The sequence below is a fragment of the Eschrichtius robustus genome, chromosome 3 (genome assembly GCF_028021215.1).
Source record: "Eschrichtius robustus isolate mEscRob2 chromosome 3, mEscRob2.pri, whole genome shotgun sequence".
In the NCBI taxonomy this organism is placed as follows: domain Eukaryota; kingdom Metazoa; phylum Chordata; class Mammalia; order Artiodactyla; family Eschrichtiidae; genus Eschrichtius; species Eschrichtius robustus.
In genome coordinates this window covers 164,085,951-164,099,174 of record NC_090826.1, presented here as the reverse complement: position 1 = coordinate 164,099,174, position 13,224 = coordinate 164,085,951, and the positions used below count along the sequence as shown (strand labels likewise).

Below are 13,224 nucleotides of genomic sequence, written 5' to 3'. Positions count from 1 at the left end.
CGGTGGTAGTTATAAGTGTTGGTGTAATGCATTATCTTCCCCCACTCCCTCATATATAGGTAGCCAGAGACCTCTGTGCTCTTCATTCTGCATTCAAAAAACTAGAATTTAAAAAAAAGGAATTTACAGTTGTGTGTTCACTAAAAGATATGAGTAATTAATGAAGCTTAATATGTGGGGGTAGTTGCTCATGGTAGCAGTCAGGTGCCCCAAGAATTTCAAATTAAAGGTAGCCTTGTTACACAGTAAAAACCCAGAGGCGTCAGTAGGAACCGACGCCTCTGGAAAGGCCAATTAAGTTAACTAAAAATTTACAGCCAATATCATTAGCAATCAGTAGGTCAGGCCACTTTCAAATAGGGGGTGGAGGCAGTACCCTGATGGTGGGAGTGTATGATTTGTAATAACCTTGGCTGTGTAGGGCAAGAAAAAAGAGAATTCAGAGTTGGGAGATGGGTTCCTATATTTCTTAGTTTATTTTTTTTAAGATGAGACATTTAAACATGTTACTAGGTTACAAGAATGAAGTCAGCTGAGAAAGACATATTAAATATAGCTCAGAAGGGTTAACTGATGTTCTTAAGAAAAGGAATGGGATCAAAATACGAGAGAAGCACATTTTGCTCTTAGCCTAGATAAAGGGTCGAGTATGGGGACTTCCCTGGTGGTCCAGTGCTTAAGAATCCGCCTTCCAATGCAGGGGATGTGGGTTTGATCCCTGGTCGGGGAACCAAGATCCCACATGCAGTGGGGCAACTAAGCCTTCATGCTGCAACTACTGATCCTGTGTTGGGTCTTCACTGCTGCACGGGCTTTCTCCAGTTACGGCAGGCGGGGGCCACCCCTCTGTTGTGTGCAGGCTTCTCATTGCGGTGATCTTCCTGCACCAGGGATCAAACCCGTGTACCCTGCACTGGCAGGCGGATTCTCAACCACTGTGCCACCAGGGAAGTCCTCAACTCGTTTTAAAAAAAACATTTATTTATTTATTTGGCTGCATTGGTTCTTAGTTGCAGCACCAGGATCTTTACTGCAGCACATGAGATCTTTGTTGCAGCATGTGGAGATCTTTTGTTGTGGCTCACAGGTTCTCTAGTTGCGGCACACCGGCTCCAGAGTGTGCAGGTAAAATCATGTTGGTTCAAAGATTGCTAGGAGAACTAAGAACTTGAGTTATTACAACAGGAGACCCTTTCAGTGGTATTTAGGAAGTTTTTGTGTGTCCGTTTTTGGAATATTGGTGGATAAGAAATATTGATAAGAAAATAGATGTTTTGGTGCTTCCCTGGTGGTGCAGTGGCTGGGAGTCCGCCTGCCAATGCAGGGGACATGAGTTCAAGCCCTGGTCCAGGAGAATCCCACGTGCCATGGAGCAGCTGGGCCCATGTGCCACAACTACTGAGCCTGCGCTCTGTTTTAGAGCCCACGCACCCCAACTACTGAAGCCCATGTGCCACAACTACTAAGGCCTGCACGCCTGGGGCCCGTGCTCCACGACAAGAGGGGCCACTGCAATGAGAAGCCTGCACACCACAACGGAGGGGTGGCCCCCGCCCGCCACAACTGGAGAAAGCCTGTGCAGCAGCGAAGACCCAACGCAGCCAAAAATAAATAAATAAAATGAATAAATTTATAAAGAAAAAAAAGAAAATAGATGTTTTTCTCTAGAATATATAAGAATGCAGTCAGCGTAAATTCAGAAAGTGATTGGGACCAAAACATGCATGCTGTACATTAGTAGGGTAAAAAAAAAATGTTCTTTGTTACTGTGGAACATTACCATTTGTTCTTGTATCCCTAAATTGTAGAATGGCATTTAGCAGGTTACTTATCTGGGTCTTGATTTTGCACATGCAAAACAGAAGGATTTAACTATGTGGCCTTCTTCTCTGTGATATTCTATGTAATTATCTGACAATGTGTTGTCCAAAGTGTATCTCCTATAAGGAAGAAAATTTCTCCTTTGCGCACCACATAAGGAAAACCTTCTAGAGAATGAAGTCAACATAGAGAAAGCATGGAAATAGGGAGACAACATTCTGATAACATTTGAACCCCTGACTTCAGCCATACCCAAAGCCATGCACGTGTCCAAAGCCAAGCAAATGCCTGATGCCAATCAATTTCCTTTTTTGTTTAAACTAGTTCGGGATGGAATTCTGTCACTTTTAATCCAGAGTCCTAATATAAATACTATCTTAATAACACTCATCAATAACATCCCATTTCTACATTAATACAGGGACTCTTCTGAGTTTAACTACTAAAAATTAGCATGCTCCTAAAGTGATGACTGTGGCTGGTGACCTCCAAGCCACAAGTGTGGACCTTTGGATTAGTATAAAAGGAAGGGTTTCTTTAATTCCATGACCTGTGAGTATATTATTTGCACCATTCTAAGGCTTGAAAGAGGAATTCTAGTTACCTGATGAGATATGTAATAGACTTTAAAAATAATCCAGTAATTCTTGGTTAAATGTTCATTCAGTTTATTATTAAAACTGCTGGGTAATTCTGTATTAAACATTTATAAGGGATTTCCCTGGTGGTCCAGTGGTTAAGACTCTGCGCTTCCACCGCAGTGGGCGCATATACGATCCTGATCCCTGGTCGGGGAACTAAGATCCCACATGCCTCGCTGCACAGCCAAAAGAAAAAAAAAAATTATAACTACTACTTAATTTACCTCTTGCTAATGGTGTGTTAAACTTTCAGTTTGGGTTTATGGGGAATAAGGCACAACATTCTATGTTCTTCTTGGTTTTTATCTGCTCATTTAAAGTGAGGATATGAAAATAATGGAACAAGTAGAGTATATTTTTAAATTTCAACTTAGATTCCTGGTGAAAGCTAATTGTAAAGCACATTAGTAAGGATTTTTATTGGAAACATCAAATCTTCTCCAAAGAAGATTTCTCCAAAACTTTGAGAAAAAAGGTCAGCTCCAGGATTTCCTTATTATTTACGGTATAGAAATCTCTACTGCATATCATGAAACTCTCATAACATCCTCCAGTTCTCTTTAAAATAAACTTTTTCTTTTCCTGTTTTCATACAAAAGAAACTTCCACAAGAATTTGTTGAGTGCAGGATAGGAATGAGTGCCTAGGGATTCTGGACTTCTGTTTCTGTGATATGTCTAAACCATAATGTGGTCCCTCCTAGGTAACATTTTTTAAAAATATATATCTACCAGCATTTTTAAAAATTTATTTATTTTATTTATTTATTTTTGAGTTTTTTGGGCTGTGTTGGGTCTTCGTGGCTGCGTGTGGGCCTTCTCTAGCTGTGGTGAGCGGGGGCTATTCTTCGTTGCAGTGCGTGGGCTCCTCATTGCTGTGACTTCTCGTTGCGGAGCACGGGCTCTAGGCGTTCAGGCTTCAGTAGTTGTGGCTCGCAGGCTCAGTAGTTGTGGCTCGCAGGCTCTAGAGTGCAGGCTCAGTAGTTGTGGCGCATAGGCTTAGTTGCTTCTCGGCATCTGGGATCTTCCCAGACCAGGGCTTGAACCCATGTCCTCTGCATTGGCAGGTGGATTCTTAACCACTGTGCCACTAGGGAAGCCCCCTCCTAGGCAACTTTAAAGAATAGTATGAGTCAGCCATCTTTAGTTTCTGAGTGGTCTTTGTATAGAAAATCTGGAATCTGATGTTTGTGATTTATCATTTAGGATTTCTGAAAAGCAGAACTTCCCATTTTCCAATAGTTTGATGAATCTCGTTTATTAAGAGGAAAAAAAAAACCCTTAACCCTTCTGTTACTGAATATGTGATTCTCATTTTAGAATGTTATATTTGTGTTATGGAATTGTTTATTCCATTGGTAGGAACAGATCCAAGTTTGTGGGCCTAAGGCTTAAACAACTTTAGGGAGGCCCCTTTTAAAATTGTGGAATAAATAAAATGGTAAGAATATATATATGCCATTTTAACCATTTTAAGTGTTCAATTCCATGGCATTAAGTACATTCACACTGTTGTGCTACCATCACCATTATATATTTTCAGAACTTTTTCATCATCCCAAATAGAAACTCTATAACCCATTAAACTAATTTTCCATTCCCCCCTCTCCCCTGGCCCATAACTTTTGTCTCTATGAACATATCTATTCCAGGGACCCTATATAAATGGAATCATACAGTACTTGTTGTTTTGTGTCTGGCTTATTTCTCTTAGCATAATGTTTTCAAGGTTCATTCACATTGTAACATAATCAAATTTCATTCCTTTTAAAGGTTGAATAATATTCCATTGTATGTATATACTACACTTTATTTATCCATTCATCTGAAGATGGACACTTGGGTTGTTTCTACCTTTTGACTATTATTGTGAGTAATGCTGTGAACATTGGTGTGCAAGTATCTCTTGGAGTCCCTGCTTTCAGTTCTTTTGGGTAATGGTATCTCTTTTAAGAAAAAGGATACAAAACAATGAATACAAATATAAGTACAAAAGGAGGGACTTCCCTGATGGTCCAGTGGCTAAGACTCCACACTCCCAATGCAGGGGGCCCGGGTTCAATCCCTGCTCAGGGAACTAGATCCCACATGCCACAACTATGAGTTCGCATACCGCAACTATGAGTTCTCATGCTGCAACTATATAAAAGAGCCCACATGCCGCAACGAAGATGCCACACACAGAAATGGAGATCCTGCTAGCCACGACTAAAACCCGGCACAGATAAATAAATAAATAAATAAATATTAAAACAAAACAAAACAAATATAGGGGGACTTCCCTGGTGGCGCAGTGGTTAAGAATCCACCTGCCAATGCAGGGGACACGGGTTCAAGCCCTGCTCCAGGAAGGTCCCACATGCCGCGAAGCAACTAAGCCCGTGTGCCACAACTACTGTGCCTGCGTTCTAGAGCCTGCGAGCCACAACTACTGAGCCCACGTGCCACAACTACTGAAGCCCGTGCACCTAGAGCTTGTGCTCCACAACAAGAGAAGCCACCGCAGTGAGAAGCCCGCGCACCACAACGAAGAGTAGCCCCCGCTTGCCGCAACTAGAGAAAGCCCGCGTGCAGCAACGAAGACCCAATGCAACCAAAAATAAATTAAAATAAAATAAAATAAAAAATTTAAAAAAACAAATATAAGTACAAAAGGGAATATTTGGAATAAGAAAAAAAAATAACAAAAATATAAAATTTTAAAAGCTGATAAATACAAACAACAAAAAATCCAGAAAAGGTAACATATGTTGTTATTAGCTGTGATAGAGCACGATTCTAAAGAACAAGGACAAGATCATGGAACATGGAAGTCTGGTGTGCCGATGATGTCGACAATAATATCGGAGAAGCGTGGAAATGTGATGGAGGAGATGGAGAAACTTCTCAGCGTGTGGATGCAGGATCAGCATCAGCTTTGAGTCCTGCTCAGCTTAATGTTGATTCAGGGGAAAGCTAAAAGCCTTTATGAAGACTTGAAGAAGAAACACAGCGAAGAATCAGAGGGCGCATCTTTTAATGCCAGCCATGGCTGATTTCATGGGTTCAAGGCTAGAGCCAACCTTCACAATGTAAAAGTAAGTGGTGAGGCAGCAAGTGCGGATATGGTAGCTGCCCAGGAATTTCCTGAAACGCTTCGAGAAACTGTTGATGAAGGCACGTATTTACCCGAACAGGTTTTTAATGTGGATGAGACAGGACCATACTGGAAGAGGATGCCAGACCGAAGTTACATCAGTAAGGAGGAAAAGTTGATATCAGGCTATAAAGCAGCAAAGGTTAGACTAACTCTGTTGTTTGGTGGCAATGCTTTTGGCGATATGAAGCTGAAGCCTCTCTTAGTTTATCATTCAGAGGACCCAAGAGCCCTTAAAAACATAGCCAAGGGCTCTCTTCCTGTTGTGTGGAAGAGTTACCCAAAGCTTGGGTTACACAGGCTATATTCCAGGACTGGTTTTTCCACCACTTTATCCTGGAGGTAGAGAAATATTGCTTGGAGAAGGATGTCCCATTCAACATTCTTTTGCTGCTGGACAGTGCTCTGGGCCACGCTGCATTCTCGTGCAGCTTTAATCCCAACATCAAAGTAGTGCACCTGCCACTGAATACTATGTTGCTCATCCAACCTATGGAACAGGGAGTTATAGTGTATGCACGTGGCTGATTCGCTTTGTTGTGCAACAGAAACTAACACAGTATTGTGAAGCAATTATACTCCAATAAAGATCTATTAAAAAAAATTATTTATTAAAAAAATTTTTTTCTGCTGACCTTGGGTTTTTTTTTTTTAACATCTTTATTGGAGTACAACTGCCCCACAATGGTGTGTTAGTTTCTGCTTTATAACAAAGTGAATCAGCTATACATATACACATATCCCCATATCTCCTCCCTCTTGTGTCTCCCTCCCATCCTCCCTATCCCACCCCTCTAGGCAGTCACAAAGCACCGAGCTGATCTCCCCGTGCCATGAGGCTGCCGCCCACCAGCCATCCATTCTACAATTGGTAGTGTATATATGTCCATGCTACTGTCTCACTTCGTCCCAGCTTACCCTTCTCCCTCCTCATGTCCTCAAGTCCAAGGAAATATTATTTAAGTCACACTTTTTGTCAGACAGTAAAGGTGAGTGATGAATCAGGAGCAACCTTGCGACAATTTTGGAAGGACTGTAACATCTACGAGGCCATAAAAAACATTGACATTGTTTGAAGTGAGGTTATGGCTGTCACCATAAATGGGGTTTGGAAGAACCTTTGCCCAAAGTTTGTTCACAATTTTTATGGATTTGAGAAGGTGAATGAGGAGTCCAAAGAGGTCTTCAGCAACTTAGTGACCCTCAGCGAGAAGCTGGAGCTAGATCTGCAAGAGGACGACTTCATTGAACTCCTTGCTGTGCAACACGAGGAGCTTACTAATGAAGACCTGATGGAATTGGAGGCCCACAGAAAGGACGAAGAGAGACAAGAGGAAGAAGTAACTGAAGAACTGATGAGATTCAGGACGCAGGAAATGGCAAGGGGATTTTCTTTATCTGAGGAGGCACTGTTAGTTTTTGAGGCACAGGACCCAAACATAGAAAGGTACACGAAGTTTGCAGCAGTTCAGAATGCAATCCAGTTCTACCGTGTCCTCTATGATGAGAAAAAAGAGCTACTACCCAGACATCACTGGATCATTTTTTCAAAAGCGTAGATAGAATTGAATCCAGCAAGGAACCAGAACCTGTGCCATCAACGTCAGGCATGAGTGAAACTGCAGCTTGCCCTCCATCTCCTATTGCTGACAATCCTTCAGCTCTACCATCTCCCACCTCCTCTCCCTCCTCCAGTCAGTAACTCTTCTTGCCTTTTCACTTGCAGCCAGCCCCTGTATGCCAGCTGTTGTACTGTACTACTCTACTTTTCAAGGCACTGTACTGTAAGATTAAAAATGTTTCCTTTATTTTTTGTGTTTGTTTTTTATGTACTATTTGTGTGAAAAGTTTTATAAACCTATTACAGTACAGTACTGTATAGCTGATTGTGTTAGTTGGGTACCTAGGCTAGCTTTTTGGACTTAACGAACAAATTGGACTTACGAACGTGCTCTCGGAACAGAACTCGTTCATATCTGGGGGACTTACTGTACTATACTGGCTTTTCTACATATCTATATATTTACCCATTTCTTTATTTATCCATTAATCCATCTTATTTTTGGTGCACTTCAAAGTAGTTGCTAGCAGCCAGAGCTCCCCAAGGCCTCCATAACTCTGCAGTGGGAAGGCCAGATGGGCAGAGCCCAGGTATTACACTTTAGGTACAAAAGAGGCTAAAGATGATGACATTGGTTTTGTTTCTTTAACACAGACCAAAATAAGGGTTATTTAACCAAGCTGTCTCTCCTATGGAAATGTCCAACCAGGTGAACAGTCAGGGGTGTAGGGCTCTTCCTTTCTCATTCCATCGTTTTCTGGGATATTGCCTTTTTGTTTATGGTGGGTAATGGCTCACCACTAGCCCTGCATCCAAGTTCCAACCAGTGGGAAATGAGAAACATATATATGCCCAGACTAGGAGAAAGTTAGACTGAAGGAATGGGACATTCCTCTAAGATCTGGGGCAGTTGACTTTCTGGGTCTTGGGAACAAGACATACATTAGAGAAAATGGGATCATGTCCGGGTAGCTGGAACCACATCCCAGAATAGGAAAGAGTAGGTCATCCCGTCTCTGAGTATGGAGCCCAGCCTAATGTTCCCCTGGAGAACTCTTTTCACATGCTCTAGTAATTGGGAATATTCTATGGTAGAATTAGCCCCTAGTTCTCTGGAACTCCTTAGGACGTGTTATTTTGTTCAGGAAACGGTTTCTGAGTTCCTTCGATGTATCATTCTTAATGCTAAGCAGTGTTATGAGATGATTATACTAGTAGTGCTGGTGAGTGCTCAGGCATTATCCTATACTTACAGACGTAAAAGCTTTAACTCAGAATAATGATTCCTTACATTTGTAAGGTGAATTAAAGATTTTTCAGAATACTTTCATAGGATTTATTCTCATCACTTTGTAAGGTATTATCTTCATTATAAAGTTAATAAACAGGCTTGGAAAATTTGCTGAAGGTCACACAGCAGAACTAGGACTCAAATCCATGTCTTTGAAATCCTCACTCACTGCTCTTTCCACTACAGCACAGCCACTTCTAGATTATTTCAGGAAGTGCCAAAAGTTTGCCTCTCCAGGTTGTGAAAGTCAGGCTATTCTTACAGTGCAGGAATATCACCACATAGATTACTTACCAATTGCAAAGGTAAAATGTACCTTTACAATGAAGGGTTTTAGCAGCCGCCACTTTTACCAAGTGATCAAACTTAGTTTTATTAATAGTGGACAACCTGATATTATGCACACTCTGATATGATGTGATGCAATAAGAAGTGAACAATATATAATTTGTAGTGTGTTTTTACTAAAAAACACTTAACTTGAATCAAATCAGACCTTTAGTTTCTAACATCTAGATCTAGTCTGAAGTTTACAGGAAATACAGGGAATAGCGGAACAAGTGAAATGGCACTAGGAGAAAACAATAGGCAAATACAGAATGTTGAACATTTTAACAAGAATCCTAGCTTGGAATCTTTCTTTTTTTGAATTTTTGAATTTTATTTTATTTTATTTTTTTATGCACCAGGTTCTCATTAGTCATGCATTTTATACACATCAGTGTATACATGTCAATCTCAGTCTCCCAATTCATCACACCACCACTCCCATCCACCGCTGCGTCCCCCACCTTGGTGTCCATACGTTTGTTCTCTACTTCTGTATCTCAATTTCTGCCCTGCAAACCAGTTCATCTGTACCATTTTTCTAGGTTCCACATATATGCGTTAATATGCGATATTTGTTTTTCTCTTTCTGACTTACTTCACTCTGTATGACAGTCTCTAGATCCATCCACGTCTCTACAAATGACCGAATTTCGTTCCTTTTTATGGCTGAGTAATAGTCTATTGTATATATGTACCACATCTTCTTTATCCATTTGTCTGTCGATGGGCATTTAGGTTGCTTCCATGACCTGGCTATTGCAAATAGTGCTGCAATGAACATTGGGGTGCATGTGTCTTTTTGAATTGTGGTTTTCCTCTGGGTATATGCCCAGTAGTGGGATTGCTGGGTCATACGGTAATTCTATTTTTAGTTTTTTAAGGAACTTCCATACTGTTCTCCATAGTGGCTGTTAGCTTGGAATCTTTTTTAAAGTTTAATTTTTATTTATTTATTTATTAATGGCTGTGTTGGGTCTTCGTTTCTGTGTGAGGGCCCTTTCTAGTTGTGGCAAGTGGGGGCCGCTCTTCATCACGGTGCACGGACCTCTCATCATCGCGGCCTCTCCCGTTGCAGAGCACAGGCTCCAGACGCGCAGGCTCAGCAATTGTGGCTCACGGGCCCAGTTGCTCCGCGCCATGTGGGATCTTCCCAGACCAGGGCTTGAACTCGTGTCCCCTGCATTGGCAGGCAGATTCTCAACCACTGCACCACCAGGGAAGCCCCAGCTTGAATCTTGAAAGAGTCAATGTCATGAAAAAGAAAATGCAATTCCGGTTTTTTAAGAAAAAGTTACCAAAGCCATTCTTAAAGTGAATGTGTTTTTTTCTTGTTATTATAGAGTAATTTTCTTAGATGGATAGTATTGTAGTTTTTTTTTTTTTACATGTATAGAAAGTTTATAGCTCAGCATTGCCAATATAGTTAATTTGACACCTTAGTCCTTAGTCCTACTTGCAAAGTGATTAACAGCTATACAGTAACTTGTTTTATTGTCATCAGCTTTGGCTCAGATGTTTAAATACTTAAGCAACTTGGAAAGATTTTTCATTTGTATTCTGTTTTCTTGTTTTTTGTGTGGGCATGGGTGCAGGTGGGGATTATAATAAAGAGGGGTCAGTTCAATATAATGAAGACAGATCAGGAACTAAACAGCTACTAAAATTTCATTTACTGGGACTTCCCTGGTGGTCCAGTGGTTAAGAATCTGCCTTCCAATGCAGGGGACAGGGGTTTGATCCTTGGTTAGGGAACTAAGATCTCACATGCCACAGGGCAACCAAGCCCGTACGTTGCAACTACTGAGCCTGTGTGCTCTGGAGCCCGAGTGCCACAACTAGAGGGCTGGCACATCACAACTAAGACCCAATGCAAACAAGTAAATAAATAAATATTTTTAAAATTTATTAAAAATTTTTTCGTTTACCACTTCCTTACAAAATATACGTGGGAGAATATGGCTTAAAGACAGAGGGGAAAAGCCTCTTATTTGTTCATACTACTTTACTGTACTACTTATCCAGTCTGACAATAATGCCAAATTTAATTTACTACCTAGGGCAAGGGTAACTAAGAGGAATTTTATGAAGTCCAATTAATTTTGGTTCTGAGATCTTAAGTGCTTAAAATTTTGGAGTTCTTCAGATTAACTTAAAAAAAATCAACAACCAAAATACCCCAAAGATTAGATAAAAAGCAATTGGTTAGCCATTAACAATTATCCAACTCTTTAACAGATTAGGATTAGTTGGAATTTGGCATAGTCTGTAGACCAAGGCAACTTTTCTAAAGCAAGATGCTTCTATTAAGGAGAGAAAAATGATCTCTTAAAAAACAAAACACTAGAGTAACGGAAATAAAAACAAAAATAAAGAAATGGGACTTAAAATCTTTTGCACAGCAAAGGAAACCATAAACAAGACAAAAATACAACCCTTAGAATGGGAGAAAACATTTGCAAATGAAAAAACAGGCAAAGGATTAATCTCCAAAATATACAAAGAGCTCATGGAGCTCAATATCAAAAAAACAAACAATCCAGTTAAAAAATAGGTAGAAGACCTAAATAGACATTTCACTAAGGAAGACACACAGATGGCCAAGAGGCACATGAAAAGATGCTCAATGCTCAACATCACTAATTATAAGAGAAATGTACCTTAGACACAGAGAATGGACCTGAGGACACGGGGTGGGAGGGGGAAGCTGGGGCGAAGTGAGAGTAGCATCGACATATATACACTACCGAATGTAAAATAGTTAGCTAGTGGGAAGCAGCAGCATAACACAAGGAGATCAGCTCGGTGCTTTGTGACCACCTAGAGGGGTGGGATAGGGAGTCTGGGAGGGAGGCTCAAGAGGGAGGGGATATGGGGACATATGTATGCATATGGTGTACAGCAGAAACTAACACAGTATTGTGAAGCAATTATACTCCAATAAAGATCTATTTTTTAAAAAAAGAGTGGTCTAAAATCATTCTAGAGCTATCTCTTGGGTCAGAAATAAGACAATGGACAACTCACTTTCCACAAACGTACCATTTTCCCTTGCTTCCCCCCATCCCTCCCTACATCTTCCCTCCCTCCCTTTGTTTTATTTGAAATATTTATTTATTTATTTATTTTTGGCTGTGTTGGGTCCTCATTGCAGTGAGCGGGCTTCTCATTGCAGTGGCTTCTCTTGTTACAGAGCACGGGCTCTAGGTGTGTGGGCTCAGTAGTTGTGGCTCACGGGCTCCAGAGTGCAGGCTCAGTAGTTGTGGCACATGGGCTTAGTTGCTCCGTGGCATGTGGGATCTTCCCAGACCAGGGCTCGAACCCGTGTTCCCTGCGTTGGCAGGCGGATTCTTAACCACTGCACCACCAGGGAAGCCCATTTCTTTTTAAAAGAGAGAAGTTGGTTTTATATATCAAAACCAGAATTTTCATGTTTCCCAATTTTGGTGCTAGAGATCCCCAAATTCCTTGAACTCATTTGGGAGGGTTTCTGAAGGTGCACATTATAGTAAACAGCAGCAAAATACTAAACCACTTCTATTGCTAAAAAGCAGCTACTCCTGCTTGTGCTTTTAGAATACTAGTTGTAAAACAGCAACAACATGCAAAGGTGTGCCATCAATTGGGATTTGAGCTATTCTAAGAAAAAAACATTGTTTTCTTTAAAAACAGTCCAAGGCAGGACGTCTATAATCATATTGGGCAAATATTGAGTTTTGGGGGAAAATGTCAGAAAACATCCAAAAGGAAGAGACAATAGCATTATATTTAGTATTCTAAAGGCATGCTTCAGGTAGTTAACTATGATTCTGGTAAGACCAACTGCTCACACACACACACACATAGATTTTAATGGTTTAAAAAACTTCAAATTTGTTACTTTATTTATTTATTTTTTGGATGCACCATGTGACATACAGGATCTTAGTTCCCCGAGGAGGGATGGAACCTGTGTCCCCTGCAGTGGAAGTGCAGAGTCTTAACCACTGGATCCCCAGGGAAGTCCCCAGATTTGTTACTTTAGAAAAATAAATGCAGTGGATTTTCAGCAATATCATTGACTCTGATTGCTCAGTCCACACATAAGTAGTAGTTGCTTTCTATGGTGATAGGGCTTCTCTGCACTAATTCCCGTCATGTTGAAAAACACTAGTGCAGGTTAAGTAAAGACCGAACTGTTTCACAAAGGAGGATTTACTCATTAGATCCCACTGATGTGCCTGTTTCCTGGGCAACATTCTTGGTGAAGCTTTATTGATTTGATGCAAAGTTTCCTGAGGAATCCAGCTCATGTCAACATCATTCTGACTTGACCTACCCATCTCTACTTCTGTATGGGTCTCTTGTGCTTTCTAGATTCTAGGAGCTGATAAAGGCCAACAACAACAAAGAGCCCAAGACCAGTAAGGAACATATACACAAAGATTGTTTCTCCATCTAACCCATCT

At 40.8% G+C, this 13,224-nt stretch overlaps 1 pseudogene; it reads right to left on the bottom strand.

Annotated features, from left to right (window-relative positions):
* Positions 1-12,900: 12,900 nt before the first annotated feature.
* LOC137760756 (translocon-associated protein subunit alpha pseudogene) overlaps positions 12,901-13,224 on the bottom strand; it is a 911-nt pseudogene continuing 587 nt past the window's right edge.